Below are 18296 nucleotides of genomic sequence, written 5' to 3'. Positions count from 1 at the left end.
GCGTTCGCTTCCCGCGCCGGCCGCCCCCTCAGCTTTTTCTCTTGGAGGCAGGCGGGTGGGATGGGGAGCGCTGAGCCTCGGAGGCGGCGCGAGTGGGGACCCGAGCGCCCAGACAATAGTTGATGCCCGGGGACGGGGGCACCTCCGCCCCCACTCCGCCGGGAGCGCGGCCCCAGCCGGCTGCTCTCCAGCCTGCATTCCGCGTCTCCTTCGGAGCCAGGCTCGGGAGTTGGGCTGATTCCGCCCCCGCCTCCTCCGGGTCCCCCTCCGCTCGGCGCCCGCCCCTGCCTCGCCGCCTGCCGTTCTCCGCAGAGCAGGCGGCGAGTGAGCGCGCGCCGACCGTCTGTAAGGTTTCTCTTTTACCCCAGGGAGAGCGCGCGGCGGACGCGCCCCGGACGTGCGGCGGCACCGGGAGGCCGGGCCGAGCGGTAAGTGGCTCCCGCGCCCCGGGTCCGGGCAGGGGAGCGGGGGTGCAAGACTGTTGACAGCCCGCACCCCATTTCTGGCCGGGGGGCAGGTCCAGGGCACGGAGCAGGACGCCGAGAGGCCGGTCAAAGTTTTATTTCCGATTTGGTGGCGTGCTGATAGCGCAGCCCGGCGGGGGCGAGTCCGAGCTGCACCGCACCCGGCGCGCGCGCGCGCGCACCTCGGAATCCGAATCTGCACAACTCTCCGCCCGGCGTCTGTGCGAGAGGCCAGGAGACCCGCGACCCCTTGGGGTGGCTGCGCCCACCAGGCTGCTCTCGTCTCCACCGGGAGACTCTTCCAGTTCAGTCACGTGGGTGAGCGCTTTGCAGGCTATGCCGGAGGGACAGGCCGAGAGGTTTGATCGTGAGAAAGGGGGAAGAGCAGCTCGTTGCCCGCGGGTGGTTCGTTTCTCTCCCGGGGTCTGGGGGGGAGTGAAAGCCGGAGCTGCTCTAACCTGCTTTTCTTGGAGCAAGTAAACCACAAGAGGGCTGGGGAGGCGAGAAGGTACTGCAAAAAAGAAGTTTTTCTTCTTCGCCCCATTTGTTTCCAACTTCTATCCTGACCTTAAAGGGTATTTGCCAAGCTCCCTATCGCTCCACGGCATTTCTAGGTGGACAAGTAATCTTGTTGGACAGGTTGAAATTTCATCGGGTTCACCATTTGGAAAACATATAGGCAAGGGAAATGGCTCACTTTCAAGGAAGATGTTTGAGTTGTTGATGCTTGTTTTGAAGAGAAGCATTTGGGGACTGATGGATCCTAGACTGCATTTTCCTTACAGATTTTATTTATCATGACGGGTATTTTAGAGGCAGCACTTACTGAATTCTTACTACCTGCTAAACGATTACATTTCTAAACTGGGAGCCAGTGACGCGATGCAAATTTTAGAGTAAAGGTGTTGACTTTAATCAGGTTCCAGGTCTGTCTGGATGGACTGGGGTTGGCGTTTCCTCTATAAAGCAAACCTTTCATGTTGAAACTCTGACTCAGACTCTTAAAGACATTGTTTTTATACTGGTACGCTGTGGGAGTTGTGTCAACTTTCTCTCGTTTTCTCATATGGAATATTCATCCAAGGCAAAGATTCTCTGACTTCATCTTTTGGAAAAGTACAAGATGAAGTCCTATGGAATCCTTCTCTGCACCCAGTTTAGTAACAGTATTAATTTTCTCTAAAATCCTGATTTAATGACCTTCACTTTCCCCCTTTTCATTTTTTGAAAGCTGCAATTAAGCCACCTTTACCAGGATGAAAAAAAAAAAGCCGATGGAAATAATATAGAACACTAGAAACAGCAGTAGTCTCAAATAAAAGGTTTTCATAAAGAAGTTTATGGTCACTGAAGTGTCCGACTATTAGATGACATACCAGTTATTAACGAGAATATTAATATTAAAACATATTTTTCCTATGGAATAAATTATACTCAGGCATTAGCAATTAACAGTGCATTCAAAATGATTTGGGTGATGATTTGCACGTAAATGGTTAGGGGCAAAATAAGAGATTTTGCCGGATGAATGGTATTATGTGGCTGACAACTTATTTTCTTATCTCTTTATGCTTAAGTAAAGGACTCCTGAAGTTGACTATCATTAGATTTCTCTAGTTGACTGAGAGAACAAGTTTGGCAAGTGGCTCAAGACAGTCAGTAGGTGTTGCTGTTAGCTTCTCTGGGGTTCCTGGTACTGCTCCTCGAGTTCGAAATTGCAGTTCTGGTGCAGTGAACTTTTTAGCGCTGAAGTGTCAGTATTAGTTGTGAGTTCATCATCGGATTCTGTGACAAGGTTGACTTGAACTCCTGGTAATAATTGCAATAATAATTGCAAAGCAACTCACTGAAATTTTGTATTAAGAATCTTTTAACTGTACCCTTTCGCTATTATTTCCTGACTTCCTTACTTGCTTTGCTTTTGCATTGAATTAGGTGTGTAATTTTGGTGTAGGTCTCCCCACCCCCACCCGCCAGCCACATCTTAATTTTTTTTAACAACTTTTAAAATACACCTTCTAGTAACTTTATTTTTATTTTTTTAAATTAATTAATTAATTTATTGGCTGCATTGGGTCTCCGTTGCTGTGCGTGGGCTTTCCCTAGTTGCAGTGAGCGGGGGCTACTCTTTGTTGCGGTGCGCTGGCTTCTCATTGCGGTGGCTTCTCTTGTTGCGGAGCATGGGCTCTAGGCGTGCCGGCTTCAGTAGTTGCCGCTCGCGGGCTGTAGAGCGCAGACTCAGTAGTTGTGGCGCACGGGCTTAGTTGCTCCGCGGCATGTGGGATCTTCCCGGACCAAGGCTCGAACCCATGTCCCCTGCATTGGCAGGCGGATTCTTAAATCACTGTGCCACCAGGGAAGTCCCTCTAGTAAATTTATTGAAGTCATGATTTTGCTTGAGATGAGCGATTCTGTAAAAACTTTGGAGGATCTTGGTTGACTATGAGTTGGGACGTGTGTCTGTTCTATCTTACTTTTGCAGTTTGAGTTTTTCAATACATGGCTGTTCTCTGTCTCTTTGAGCTGTGAAACAGGAGCATGAGAAGAGGCAGAACAGTGTAAGAGTAAATATTCTTTGACTCTTTCCCGTTTAGGAGGAGGTATGTAGTGATTGATGATAACATGGTTATGTGCTTCTACTGGTCTTCACTGTCCTGCTGTCATTTCTGTTGGTCCACTTCAGTGCGCGTATGAAGTGTGCCTAGCCTGAAGATTTTCAGGTGACGTGGCAGATTTGAGCCTTTTGATTCACTGACCAAACTGGACTTTCTCTAAGGAAGACAAATAGACTCATCCCCCACGTATAGAGCTAGCGCTCTGATATAGAATGCTTCTTTCTTCCTTTTGACTCAGATCACAGAAGTTCATATCTCAAATTCAGAAAAAAAATTTTCCTTCATAATGTCACCATATTCCTAATCTTTTGAGATTTGTATTAAGTCAAAAGGTAGTTATTGAGTGCCTCTGTCTGGGAGGCATGCTGTTGAGTTCTGTGATTCCAGTGGTGGGTAAAAGTGTGTTCCTTGCCTCAAGGAACTTACAGTGCAATGGGGCCATTTGTAGTGACCTTCCCTGGTTTGGTGTTCTGATACACTGAAGCCCCCATAAAAGTTTTGCAGAGCAGGCAATTATTTCTGAGTTGTAACTTATTTAAATTAATTTTTTAAATTTATAATAAATTTAAATAAATTTATTTATTTATTTATTTATTTTTGGCTGTATTGGGTCTTTGCTGCGCGCGGGCGTTCTCTAGTTGCGGCAAGCGGGGGGCCACTCTTTGTTGTGGTGCATGGGCTTCTCATTGGGGTGGCTCCTCTTGTTGAGGAGCACGGGTACTAGGCGTGCGACCTTCAGTAGTTGTGGCACGTGGGCTAAGTAGTTGTGGCTCGTGCGCTCAGTACTTGTGGCTCGTGGACTCTAGAGCGCAGGCTCAGTAGTTGTGGTGCACGGTCTTAGTTGCTCCGCGGCATGTGGGATCTTCCTGGACTAGGGCTCAAACCCGTGTCCCCTGCATTGGCAGGCGAATTCTTAACCACTGAGCCACCAGGGAAGTCCTAAATTAATTTTTTAAATAATGGGGCCCAGTATTTGTCCTCAGAAGGCCTGGGTTTCAAATTTTCCAGCTATGGGATCTTAAAAAGTAATCAAACCTCTTCCTGAACTTTCTGAAACAGCGTCTTTTTTTGCAGCAGTGGGCACAATGCTTGCTTCACTGCCTTGCTGCAAAAATTATTGAGAATATATGTATGAAAGTAATTTGTAAACCATAGTCTTACTTGCAATTGCATTTTCTTGCTTCCTGATGAACAGATTCATAGATTGTTGGGTTTAGAAGGGATTTTGAGTATAAATCATTTGGCCCTTCTTCCCCATTTTACGGATGAGGAAACTGAAGCCCAGAAAGTTGAAGTGATTTTTTTAAAGGGTGTAGAAGAACTAGTCAGTGATCATGCAATGATTGGAAGGCAGGTTTTCAGATTTAACTGTACTCTTTTGCTCCCTGGTTTTTTTTTTTTTCCCCCTACCTTAGAGTCTATTATGTTAAAATTTATTTACTACTTTTTCCCCCCCACTCAAGTGTTCAGTATTTATTACATGTCTAAAATGAGAAGAAGAAAAACTTACTGAAACAAAATGTACATGAAGGTTGAAAAGCCATGAACCACACGGATGTAGTGTTTGGTAACTCAGGTTTAGAGTTACTCAAATTACAAAGTTATGGCAAAAGAAATTATGAGTTAAAGTATTTACATGGTAGAGCCTGTAGGTTTTTTTTTTTTTTTTAAAGGAATCTTGGTTAACTCAGAGCATAATATACTTATATGCTCTTTAGAGAAGCCAGGCTTAATTTTTTGTAGTTGACCATCTTTTTTTTCTCTTGTTAAACTCATTTTTCATTTGTAAAAGGAAGTGCTGTGCCTCCCTTATTTTTGGAACAGTGGCTACATGTACGGGTTACTGGGGGCAGGGGTAGGGGCTAGGGAGGATCTGTTAGGTGGAGGTATAACTGCACATAAAACAGGACAGTGTTGTAGGAGCTTCCTGTTGAAAACATGAGTGATTTCTATAGCACCACCCAACTTCCACTGGGGTAATCTGAGCCAGGAGAGAAGAAACATCCCTGCCACTTGGGTGACTGCCCTTTAGATGAGGGACTCTCCCGTTCCCGAGGAGGGTAAAGCATTATGTTATTCCTTCAGCACTCACACAAAAATCTGTGTCTGTTCCACATACGGTGCTATTTAAAATAGGGGTTTTCCACTATCACTTGAGATTGACAGTCCAACCTTATATCCACTGCATGTTTACTGGTTTGGTATGGGAAATAAATTGGCCTCATTGGATTTTTGTTCTTAGTTTTTTTCTGTGCTTAGCTAATAAAGAAAAAAAAAGCAAAACAAAGCCCACACACTTTGATGACACTTTGTTTTCCAAAGGTTTAATACAAATTAAGTTACTTATTCTCAGATGATAGCTCATTTTTTCTTTTGGTGGGTTTCTGATGAGCTGTGGAGTGAGTCATAGAAACGTGGGAAAGAGCCCCTTTTCTTTGGATCTCTTAAAGGCAGGTGATTTGAGTGAGGGTTAGAATAGCATGAGTGTGATTGGGTTTGTGATCAAGTGGGTAAGAAAATCCATTGGGTGTATCTTTTGAGGGTAAGGACTGGTCCACATCCATTTTCTCCTTTTATTCTGGCCTGGGAAGAGTGAGGTAACCCCAGTTGCAAAGATAACATGAAAGCTTTCTTGAAAATCTAGAGAGATGACACCACAGTGACACAGAGGTATGTCAGGGGGTTCTTTCATTGGACGTTAGTCAACAGTAGTGCATTGGGGGTGTGCCACAGTGGCAGGCAAAGCTGTTTCTCTTGGCCTCCGGAGGTCTGGGATGAGAATTTTCAGCCTTTAGATTTCTAATTTGTTATTTGTCACGTTGCACTAAGTTCTCCCTCTAATTAGGATTGTAGTATGCCTAACTTTAAATTGTGGGAAGCAGGCAATTACATAATGTTAGATTTCCCTTTTTTTCAATTATGGAGAGGCACGAGGAGAATGTATGCTTGCTGGAGAACGTTGGCCTGGAGAGGGAGAGTTACTGATTTGCACACATACAGGGGTCACTCAGAGGCAACTTGAGCCGACTGGCCATCCACCCGTGGCGGCCACTGGATTCCTTTATTCCTCTCTCCTCCTCCAAAGCAGGTCTTAGGTTAAATGAATTTCGCAGACACCAGAGTGAATTTTGGTTATTCCTCTTTTCTCTTTCTGTTTTTTCCAGGAAGCCTTTTACCAAAGCTACAAGTATAGTCATTGATTGTTTTTTTGTGGCTTAATGTCTTGCTTCCTTTTAGAATGAGTTCCAAACGTCTCAGAATAAAGCTATTTAGAAGTAAAAAGCAAAGGACCATGTGCTGAATGACCACGTTTCTATAATCGAGACTTGACTATGATCAGTATCATTTACGTTGGCTTCTATATTATCTTTTTCTAATTCATTTTTTTCAATTTTTTCAATTCAATTATTTGTCTAGATAGGGATTCTAGTTTGATATATTCTAAGCTCCTTGCATTTCCTTTAACATCTTAGTTCTCAGAATTGATTGACTATTTGTTTTTACAAGTTTCTTTTCATTTCTTGATGCTTTCAGCAAAGCAACTGATAACTGAACTGTGGTATCTCATGCCTTCAAGAAGAGAGGGTACTTATAAGGAGATACCTATAGGATATATAATTGTACATTAATAGAATGTTCTAAAATTTTCACCCACTTTGACTAACTTTTATTCCTTGCTTCACCTGTACATAGTTAGGGAAAAAAATGGAAAGAAGTATTTTCCCATATTTTTGCAAGAAATATAAGTATGTGACTTTTGAGAACCATATTGCCTTTTCTTCCAAAGACTTAGAAAACAAATGTTCTTACTCTTGAAATGAGGGTTAGTGTGTAGTTGATTTAACTCCTCCCTTTTCCCTAACCATACTTCTGGCTGCCCCAGCGAAGACCTCAGAAGCTTCTGCCAATATATTTTGCCAGAGTCTAACTTCTGAGTAGCTGGAATTTCATGTGTAAAGAGACGGTGCTCTGTGTGTATATATGTTTGGGGTGGGGTTTGACTCCTGGCTCAGAATGTGCCCTTGGGAAACCTGTTAGGAGGCTTGAGACTGAATGTGGTTCCTGACCCTCATCTCTTTTCCAGTTTGAGAAATGCCTGTGATTCTTCCAAGAGTCTCAGTGTTACTTTTTTTTTTTTTTTTTTTTTAAATTAGGATCTTAGTGCTGATCCTTTGTAATAGGAAATGAGGTATGATAATTGCATGACAAAATAATGTTTCAGTAGATACATGATACGTTATGGAGAGCTATAGGATTCACAGAAAAGGCTTATTAAAAGTTAGAGCCTCAGCCTAATAATCGCTTTCAGTGGGATTGTTCTGAAGGTCATTTTCAAGGGAGCATTTTAAAATAGTGGTTTTCAGCGGGTTGGGTCAGGTGTGTGTTTGGGGGAGGGTGCAGGATCGCAGAGAACTCTGGGGTATTACTCTGGGTGGATGGGTTGGGTGGTTTGAAGAAACTCAGTAGGTGGTTCTGTTACGCTTCTCTCCCACCCAGTTGAGAACACAATGGCTTTTATGTCATTTTTGGATTTATGCTTGACAGTAAGGTAAAGGGAGGGCCTTCGATCATGTGTACAGTTCCCTTGATTAAAAAAGACAACTTGGAAGAAATTTGGAAATGACTGCCAGCAGGTAAAAAAGAGTCAGGCTGCTTAGACTCCGGCAGTGGCTGTAGAACAAGTAAATCCAACTTGGTGTTTGCATGTTGGCACTTACTTTTTTTTATTGGGATAAAAAACACGTAGTGTAAAATTTACCATCTTAACCATTTTTTTTTTTTTTTTTTTTTTTTAAATTAATTTATTTTTGGCTGTGTTGGGTCTTCGTTTCTGTGCGAGGGCTTTCTCCAGCCGCGGCAAGCGGGGACCACTCTTCATCGCGGTGCGCGGGCCTCTCACCGTCGCGGCCTCTCCCGTTGCGGAGCACAGGCTCCAGACGCGCAGGCCCAGCAGTTGTGACTCACGGGCCCAGTTGCTCCGCGGCACGTGGGATCCTCCCAGACCAGGGCTCGAACCCGTGTCCCCTGCATTGGCAGGCAGACTCTCAACCACTGCGCCACCAGGGAAGCCCCATCTTAACCATTTTAAGTATGCAGTTTAGTTGTGTTAAGTATATACATATTGTTGTGAAACAGAAGTCCAGACTGTTTTCATCTTGCAAATTGGAAACTATACCCATTAAACAACTTCTCCTTTCCCCTCCCCCCATCCCTGGGACTCACCATTCTACTTTCTGTTTGTATGAATTTGACCTCTTTAGATACCTCATATAAGTGGAATCATGTAGTATTTGTCTTTTTGTGACTGGCTTATTCCACTTAGCATAGTGTCCTCAAGGTTCATACATGTTGGCATGTGGTAGGATTTTCGTCCCTTTTAAGACTGAATAATATTACATTGTATGTATATATCCCGTTTTATTTATCCATTCATCCATAGATGGACATTTGGGTTGCTTCTACCTCTTGGCTATTGTGAATAGTGTGGCTATGAACATGGGTTTTCACATAGCTCTTTGAGACCCTGCTGTCAATTCCTTTGGATATATACTCAAAGGTGGGATTTCTGTATCGTATGGTAGCTCTATTTTTAATTTTTTTGAGTAACCTCCATACTGTTTTTCATAGAGGTTATACCCCACCAGCAGTGTACCAGTGTTATTCCTCATCCTTGCCAACACTTGTTATTTTGTTTCTTTGATAGTGCCATTTAATAGGTGTGAGGTAATATCTCATTGTGGTTTTGATTTTCATTTCTCTGTTGATAAGTTATATTGAGCATCTTTCATATGCTTGTTGGCCATTTGCATATCATCTTTGGAGAAATGTCTTTTCAAGTCTGCTCATTTTTTGAGCAGGTTATTTGATTTTTTGTTGTTGAGTTGTAGGAGTTCTTTATATATTCTGGATATTAACGCCTTATCAGATGCATGATTTGCACATATTTTCTCCCATTTTGTTTTCTTTTTGCTCTTTTGTGTCCTTTGATGCATGAAAGTTTAAAATTTTGATGTAATCCCATTTGTCTATTTTTGCTTTTGTTGCCTGTGCTTTTAGCATCGTATCCAAGAAATCGTTGCCAAGTCCAATGTCATGAAGCTTTCTGTGTTTTCTTCTAGAAGTTTTATAGTTTTAGTTCTTACATTTAGGTCTTTAATCCATTTTGAGTTAATTTTTGTCTGTGGTGTAAGACGAGGATCCAGCTTCATTCTTTTGTGTGCGGATATCCAGTTTTCTCAGCCCCATTCATTGAAGAGACTGTGCTTTCCCCTTTCAGTGGTCTTGGCATCCTTGTTGAAGACCAGCTGGCCATATACATGATGGTTTATTTCTGGGCTTTTTGTTCTAGTCCATTGATCTATTTGTCTGTCTTTATGCCAGTACCACCTTTAGCTTTTTAGATTACTTTAGCTTTGTAATACATTTTGAAATCAGGAAGTTTGAGTGACACTTATTTTTAACTTATGCTATCGTAGGTGCTGAGAAATAGAGAAGTAATAGAGAAATTAACAATTGAGAAAACAATTCAAAGAATTTTTCATTTTTTGGAGGGGACTAGACCCACTTAAAGAATGAAGTGAGGTGATTTAAATGGCAGAATGTATGTGAGGCTGTCAACCGGCAACTAGTATAGTAAGAGCTATAGTCTAGCATTTCCTTGGATATTGAATACAATGGCTTGCAAAAGCTTCAAAAAGGTGATGGACCTTGAATTGGTCTTGAAGCTTGGATGTGTACCTCAGTGGGTATAAAACCTCAAACCATCTGTGTCAGTTCTATCACTGCACTAAAGGGAGGTCTTTAATGAAAGCCTCTGATAGTAATCTCAAGATTTGCAGTGGGGATCAGTTATTATAAGACCCGTCACTATTTTTTTCCTTGACACTCTATTGTCTTCCCCATTCCAATCCAGTAGTTGCTGATTTGCTATTTCTGCTCATTGAATAGCAGTGGGCCGCATACAGAGATAGAATACTTAGCCACAGTACGGTTTTATTTTCTAGGATGTGCAAAGAACACAAAATTCACCTGGCTGGGTTGTATAGGATGAGTTGAAGGAGAGAGATTGAACACAGAACAGCAAACTCAGTGGCTGCTTTAGTAAGTAATTTAGGCTACTTAAGACATACTTTCTCACCTTCTTAATAAAACTATAAGGATATTTTGGTTGGGTGTATTACTTGAGGGGACAATTGGTAGAACTTCTATGGAGGAAAAATATAGTATGCTTGCATATAGTAGGCCTGTAGTAAAGCGTTGTTTAGTGGTGACCAAATGAATTTAAGTCTACATGGGTGGGTCCGTTAAGGAGTAATTTACTCATTTATTTCATAAGTATTTATTGACTCTCACTATATGCCAGGGGCTAGGGGCTGCTTCTAGTGGAAAAAGGATGCATGGCTCCTGCCCTCATGCGGCTGATATTCTTTTAGTGATTGATGTGGTCCTTTTCAGTGTTCCATTCCTCTCATCTGGTTGGATTTTTCTTTTTTTGCCAAAGGCCACCTGTTTTACTTTTGATGCAAAACAATTGTAGTTGTTTATTATGAAAATAGTTCTACATTAAATATTCTTTGTGTGGAGGAAGAAAGAAACACTAGACAATTCTGCCTTTTGGTTTCCAAGGAGATCTGTCTTGGCTAAATTTACTTTATCAAGTGCTTTTCTAAGTAACAGAACTGAAGGAAACTGGCTTTAATGAATTTTGCTTAAGGTTTTCCTGGGGACCCAGATATGGTTTTCAGATCTGCGTTTCCTCTACTTCCAAGCCCACTCCAAGAGAATCTAAACACCTAGTTTTGGCTGATTCTGGATTTTTCCATTAATCGTGAGATCTTGAAAGTCATATACCCCTTTTGGATCTTCATTGATTTGTTCATTCATTTAACAAGTCTTCATTGTTCATTTATTATATACCAGGTAACCTTTTCATTTGTAATAGGAAGGTTGAAGGTTGAATTAAGTTTCCTTTAAGGCCAACTGTTAAAATTCTGTGAATTTATTATTATGGTTTAGTGAGATTTAGGGCTTTCTTTTGCAGATAGTAGAAGTGTTTTTGAAAGAGCTTAAAAAAAGAGAAATTTAGAGTTTTGGTTTTTAACTCAAACATTTTAGTGGGAAAATTCCTCATTGGTGGATAATTTTAGTATTAATTTCACTCTGATCTGAAAATAATCAACATTTTAACTCAGCTGAAAGTCTTTCCTTGTAATTTTGGCAGGACACAATTTTAAAGCTAGCCTTTCTGATGTTACTTGTAACACGCTAGAAACTTAATTCCTGTTTCAGATGATTGGTGTAGTGCCAGTGTGTAGAGATTTAGAAATGCTTAGCACCTCTTCTCCTAGGTGCTCAGTTCTGTGTCTCTTAGAGCCCTTGTCATTTATGTATGAGGTGGTCTTGAGGTATGGTGACATCATGTCACACAGAAGATCTGCGTACCAGTGCTGTGACAATAAGCTGGCAGTTGCCTGTGCTGCCAAATCTGTAATACTCAGATAACCTAGCGTGAGATTTCATGGCTTTTTTCTTTTTTTAATATTTATTTATTTATTTGGCTGCGCCGGGTCTTAGTTGTGGCATGGGGGCTCATAGTTGCGGCATGCATGTGAGATCTAGTTCCCTGACCAGGGATCAAACCCGGGCCCCTGCATTGGGAGCTTGGAGTCTTAGCCACTGGACCACCAGGGCAGTCCCTTCATGGCTTTATAAAATGATATTTTTATTTTAATTTGTTGTTAGAAATTTGACATAGTATTGATTATGTGTTATGTGTTATAAGGTTCAGTTACGCAGAGTAAAATTTAAGAATTTTCTCTCATGTGGATTGTTGGCTGTTATAAATCTGGTCTCCTGTTACCAAAAGAACATTGGAAGATTTGTGTAGCCCTGGCTCTGTGACTGTGGCCATTTTTCCTTCACTTACTCATCAGCAATATTCAGTAAACACCTTCTAGATGGCAGATACTGTTCTCATCCTGGATATACAGCAGTGAACAACTCTGAGTGATAAGGGAAGCCACTGGAGGGTTTTGTACAAAGGGTTTTGATCTGACATATTTGAGAATAGAATGAGGGTTTTGATCTGACATATTTTTAAAGGACAGAACTCCATTGTGTGGAGAATAGAACTCCATTGTGGGGGCAGAGGTGGAGACAGGGAGATATTAAAGGGTTCTAACAATGACCTAGGTGGGGTGTGATGATAGCAATGGTGGAGGAGAAGAGAAGTGCCTGGATTCTGGACTCATCTCAAGTGAGGCTAGCATGGCTCACAGAAGGGTGAATGATACGCGGTGAAAGAAAGAGTGGAGTTAAGGGGAACACCAAGGTTTTTGGCCTGAGCAACTGGAATAATGGTGGTGCCAGGTATTGAAATGGGGAAGGCTGGAGGAGCAGGTTTGGGTGGGGAATTGAGCTGATAGGTACATGTTGGGTTTGAGGTATCCGTGGATGAGGTCAAGTTGGCAGCTGGGCAGGTCTGTTAATCCTCAACGAGCTTCAGTTTTCTCATCTGTGTGAAATGGGGAAAGTGTTTGCCCTTCTCAGAATTCTTGAGATCAAATGAGAGCAAAAAAGTTCAGACTTCTAAAGTAATGTCTCGTTGTGATGGTATTATTTCTGGAAAGTAGACTAGTTTCCATCTTACATACTTTGTGGAACTGCTTAACTCATAGGCCAGAATGTATTGTGGAAAGTTGGCATTTTCCCTCCAAAGGCTGGTTTCCTCTCTGGATAGATGGAAAAGCTTTCTCTTTGATCCATTCTGTGATTCCTGAGCAGCTTTTGGGAGTACTTGGTATTTTGGTTCCCTCCGGCGTGTCAGAGGGCTTCACTTTGTGTGGAGCCATTGGGGCAGTACGTGGTGTACGGTACCAGACTCGCCCCTTAATAAACATGGCTTCGGGCCAGAGTGATTTTATGTACGTGGGAGGATGTTGTAGTAGGAAAAAACCCTGGCTCTTTCCTTTCTCAAAGTCTCTATTATTTTATGCTTTCCATAACTTGGATCAGTTAACAAATAAGGTCTAATAGACCATACTTATTAGGGAGACCATTCTCCTTGTTTCCTGATTCAGAATGCCTATTTACATATTCCTAGGTTTTTTTGATTGCTTAAAATTTTCTTCTGGGCAGGTGAAATATGTTAACTATATATTTGAATCCACTGAATTAAAATTCATTTAAGGGCTTCCCCGGTGGTGCAGTGGTTGAGAATCCACCTGCCAATGCTGGGGACACGGGTTCGAGCCCTGGTCTGGGAAGATCCCACATGCCGCAGAGCAGCTGGGCCCGTGAGCCACGATTACTGAGCCTGCGCGTCTGGAGCCTGTGCTCCGCAACGAGAGGCCGTGATAGTGAGAGGCCCGCGCACCGCGATGAAGAGTGGCCCCCACTTGCCACAACTAGAGAAAGCCCTCGCACAGAAACGAAGACCCAACACTGCCATAAATAAATAAATAAATTAAAAAAAAATTCATTTAAGATTCAAATAAAAGTGTTGAAAGCATCAGTCATATTTCAATCAGTGGTATTTTGAAGTTATTACATGTCTTTCCTTTGAGGTAGTAGTAAATGGTTGTGTCTTTGAAATGCAGTATTTGCTGATAATTGATACCTTCTCAACAGTTAGATGTTGCTTTAGGAACATCTTCAGTCAAGAGATAGGATGGTGGTTCTTGGTTCTTCTCATCCATAAGGCAGTTTGAACAGAAACACTGCTGCTCTTTCTTCACTGCCCTCCTGGTTTCATCCGTGGTTCACAAGATTCAATTGGCATCGGCGGTGTGTGTTCATTGCAGGTTATGTGATGCAGGAGAAGGTAAAGCCATTTTTAAAGGGTGCCTTTGAGAGCCCGACACATGTAGCGAATGTAACGTTTGATGAATAACTGACAATCTTTGGGAACTTGGTCTAAAAAATATTCTGGGTGTTCAGTGGAAAGAGCAGTAATGGCTTTAACACTGAAGCAAGGCGTCGGGGGAACAGGAACTATGTTTTTCAGTAGATATTGTGGAGGAGAAATTGCTTGGGTAGTTCTCTGGTATCTTTCAAGTAAGAGGACATCTCTTTATGTTAGGGCTTTTCTCAGGTCCTCAAATTTATAAAATAAGTTGACCCAGCTGCTCAATAATTGTTAAGTTACATAATCTTTTTGCTTTTCATTGAATCGGCTTACTATATGTTATTTTATTTCAGCTTCTAAGAAACTGAACTATAGGTATTCAGTACAGTATCACTTGACATAATTGTCTGATAAAACCCTAAGCCTTTGTCTTTCCTTTTGAAGTACGTTTTAGAAAACTTACATCAATTGTAAGAAATAATTTGAAAGGCATCTATATATTTAATTCTGTATCTTTTCCATGCCTAATTTTTTTCTCCTAGGAGGAATACAACTCACTAGACTTTCTAAAATCTTTTAGGATTTCCAGATTGCCTAATGGCTTTTTATTTGAACTCTAGTCTAATAATCATTTTTACTGGGGAGATAATCTCTAAGCTTCTGAAGTCATAGTACCTATTTATTGCACTCCTAAGGTTTTTTTTTTAATAACCTTTATTGAGTTTTAATCACTGTACAGTTTCCCCGCTTGAAGTGTACAGGTCAGTAGTTCATAGAGTAGTGTAACCACCATAAACAATTTTAGAACATCTTCATCACCCCAAAAGAAGCTCCAGCCCCATTTGCAGTCACTCCCCATTTCTCCCCAATCCCACCCCACTTCCCTGCCCCCAGCCCTAGGCCACCACAAACCTACTGTCCACCTTTATAGATTTGCCTCTTCTGGACATTTCCTATAAATGGGAACATACGATATGTGTTCTCTTGTGCCTGGCTCATTTCACCGAGCTCTATCAAAGCACTTTAACTTTGGTGGTAATGTTACATATTTCAGAGTCAAAAGCAGACATTCCCTGTCTGCTGACACAGAAACTGCAGCCTGTGCTGGGACCAGAGAAAATAGCAAAACCACCTGTTGCCGGGTGCGTTTGTGGAACCGGGAGTGAACTTTGAAGCTTTTGTACACAAAGCCACCCTGGCACTAATCCACCAATGTGCTCACTACTCTCCATTGCATGGTTGCTTGATTCTCTCTGCCTGACCACTGCCTGCTTCTTCTTTGAGCATTTCAGATACTTCTGAGAAGTCATCTCTGATTCTTGCCTTTCTTTTACCTTGGGTCTGGTCCAGGAGCAAGCCTTGCCTTTTTTTCTTCCTTTTGAATTGACCGTTTTCAACTCGTCCTCTTTGTTTTATCGCCACCATCTGATACAGACCCTTGACCTTTATACCTGGGTGGCTGGAGCAGGCTCCTTTCTGACCAGCTTGAGTCTTGCTAACCCCAGGCTCCGGGTGTCTTGCCTGATTATTCTTTCTGATGGATCGTTTACGTACGTGTGCCACCTGGAGGAATTTAAGTTGTTCCAGCACATCAAAACGTGCGCTTTCCTGCCTGCCTCGTGACCTTTCTCTTGGGTCTCTCCTTTCCTGTTCATCTGGTTTCTTTGGCCTCTCCAGGACTGTAGGACTGTGTTTCTGCCTTCATGTGCAAGGCCTCTGTTCTCTCCTCTTCCCAACTATTTCTGACTTCCTTTGAGCCTTTGTTCATTTTCGATTTTAGTTCCATTCAATTCAAAACGTAGGTGAAATCAATATACTTAGTTCTTTATCTGTCTTATCCCCCTCCCTGCGTATCTTGCTTTTCACCATTATCTTGTCTCCCTTGTCCCTGCTGAGGCAGTTCCAGCCCCTGAACTCTAGTTTTATCTGTAACTTTCTCAGCCTTCAAGGCTCACCTCCTTCATTGCTGTCTTTCTGGTTGCTGTAACTCACCTCGATTTCTCCCTTGTTTGGAATGCTGTTGTACTGCATTGTATACTTAAAGAGCTTACAGTTTAATAATTAATGCATAATTCATCAAGGATGCTTAACCTGGAGAAGACTCAGAAGGAACGTCATCCCTTGTCACAGGAATTGAAAATCAGTCTTAGGGAAGGAGGAGAGTTTACCTTTGTCTTCTCAGACCCCACAGGGTAGAACGGTGAGTAAATACAGGTGTTTGAATGAGCATCAGAAAGGACTTTTCTAGAGCTGCATGCAGGTGTGCCAGGCTATGTTCTGTTCCCCATCGCATGCATAGGCAGGATCATTTAGGACCGGGTCATTGTAAAGGCCATTCATACATACAGTTCGCGGGGGCTCAGTGAGAGGCATGGTTCTCAGTCTCCCTGGAGTATCAGAATCACCTGGGCAGCATTTTAAGTACTCAGATTCTCAGTCTTTGGAAAGTTCAGGTTGAGTAATGAAGCCAGGCTTGGAAACTTTTGAGTTAGATAACACTTTTAGGCCCAAGATCCAATGAGTGTCGCATTTGTTTGCCAAATTTTTATTGAATGCGTGCATCGTGTGGCAGTGTAAAATTGTGGGTTTTGCTTTCGTAGGACCTCGAGTCAAGGGGGACATGCAGACAGACCGTGAAACACCCTGTGATTTCTTCTCAGGCAGATGTAGATTCTTTGAGGATAGGAACCATTTCTCATTTTGTTTATTTGACCCAGAGGGACGGGCCCATTGACATTCATTCTTGGGTGGTAAACTGATTAACCTGCTGTTGACTGATTTACTCCCCGTTGTAAGGCTTGTTACTGTGTTCTTTAACCAGTCGTTTTCATGCAGCTTAACTTCTCGGTTGAAAAGGAACAACTTTATTCCCAATTGCATCATGACAGGTTCATCCTTTTGATTTTGTTGCTTTCTAGTAATAACATTTACATTGGCTCCCATTTATTGAGTACCCACTGTGCCAGGCACTTCGTGTCACATTATTGCTAATCTTTATAATAAGCCTGCAAGATAGATATTAGGACTCTGAGTGGGAGCCAAGATGTTGAGTTCTTGTTATAGAATTTCTTCTTATACATATTAACAGACATTGCTATAGCCACTGAGCTGAGGAATTGTCTAGTACAGTCGTCCGTTGGGACCAGATGGTTGAAATCATGATTTGGCTGTGTGCATAGGATGTGTTTTCTTGTTGGAATGCTAGAAAGCCTGTCTACGTATAATAGGGTTGCTATGACCATCACCCTTAAACCCTATACCATGCTGATGATGAAGCTCCCCACCCATTTCTCCAGTGAAAGGCTAGTTTTGCTGGTGTAATTTTTAAGCGTGGTGGCCGTGTTGTACCACGGTGGAGAGTCAGGGACAGTTCTTTGTATCTTAAGCGATGATCTGGATTTCCCAGAACTGGCATGTGACCCATTTGGTGGTCTCTTTCCCTGTATCTGTTGTAGGACTTTGGCCTGTCAACGTGACCTCCACAGTGCTCCGTTAACAATGGTCATAAATATCTTCCGCTGAACTTCCCCCATGCATTGGTTTTATGGTAGGTTCTTTACTTATACCATCTCATTTTTATCCTCATGGAATTTCTGTGAGGTAGGTATTATCAATATTTAACAGATGATGAAGCTGGAGCTTGGAAAGGTTCAGTAACTTGTGTTGTTTTGAGACTCTATTTGCACTTTTCCAGGGGACTCAGGCATGGTTTACACAGGAGTTAACATCATTTCTTTCCATTTCTCTTACTTCCTCCTATTGCTTCACCAAGAAAACTTGGGTGGTACATGAGTGAACTTTTAGGAGTTGAAGAAAACTATGTCTGATCCCTATCCAAATTTTTGGATAATGTATTTTTCTCCCTTCCAGTGGAGTCAAAATAATAGTTGTCATTGAATGTTCTCTTTGGTCAGTTTTCTGAGATGTGGGAAACAACCTCACGAGGGGCTCCCACCTGCCAGAGAAGTTCCAGGCTCAGGGTTCCTACTATGTCTAGTACAAATAGCTAGAGGAAATGTAAATATTTATAATTGTGGTGAAATAAATAGAAATCTGCACAGAGTTTGGAATAACCACAGAATTTTTTTCTTCTAGTAAGAACACTTTCATTTTACTTCCCAGCTGAAGGCATGACCAAAAAACGTGAGAAATGTATTTTCTGGGTGAAATGCTTACTTTCTCATCTTGCAGCATGAATTCTGCTGTGAAGTTATCATCTTGTCATTGATTTCTGCCTGTTGCCCTAAAATTATTGTGCTGTCATCACGTCAGCATCTGCACTGTTTTGAAATAAGTGTCTTTTAAGAGGTCGGAGGCATGTTAGAAATACATGGATTTTTAAAGAGAGGTTAATGGAACTGAAGTTAATTG

The 18296-nt window shown here is 42.1% G+C and overlaps 1 protein-coding gene across 1 annotated transcript in view; it reads left to right on the top strand.

The window, feature by feature from the left end:
• Window positions 1–374: 374 nt before the first annotated feature.
• SIPA1L1 (signal induced proliferation associated 1 like 1) overlaps window positions 375–18296 on the top strand; it is a 376440-nt gene continuing 358518 nt past the window's right edge. The window contains exon 1 of the mRNA XM_082384312.1: window positions 375–428. The gene's annotated coding sequence lies outside the window, so the exon portion shown is untranslated. The remainder of the gene's footprint in view (window positions 429–18296) is intronic.

The sequence above is a fragment of the Balaenoptera borealis genome, assembly GCF_965194805.1.
Source record: "Balaenoptera borealis genome assembly, chromosome: 3".
NCBI lineage: Eukaryota > Metazoa > Chordata > Mammalia > Artiodactyla > Balaenopteridae > Balaenoptera > Balaenoptera borealis.
The sequence above is the reverse complement of the archived record's forward strand: the minus strand, read 5'-3'. Positions and strand labels throughout refer to the sequence as shown.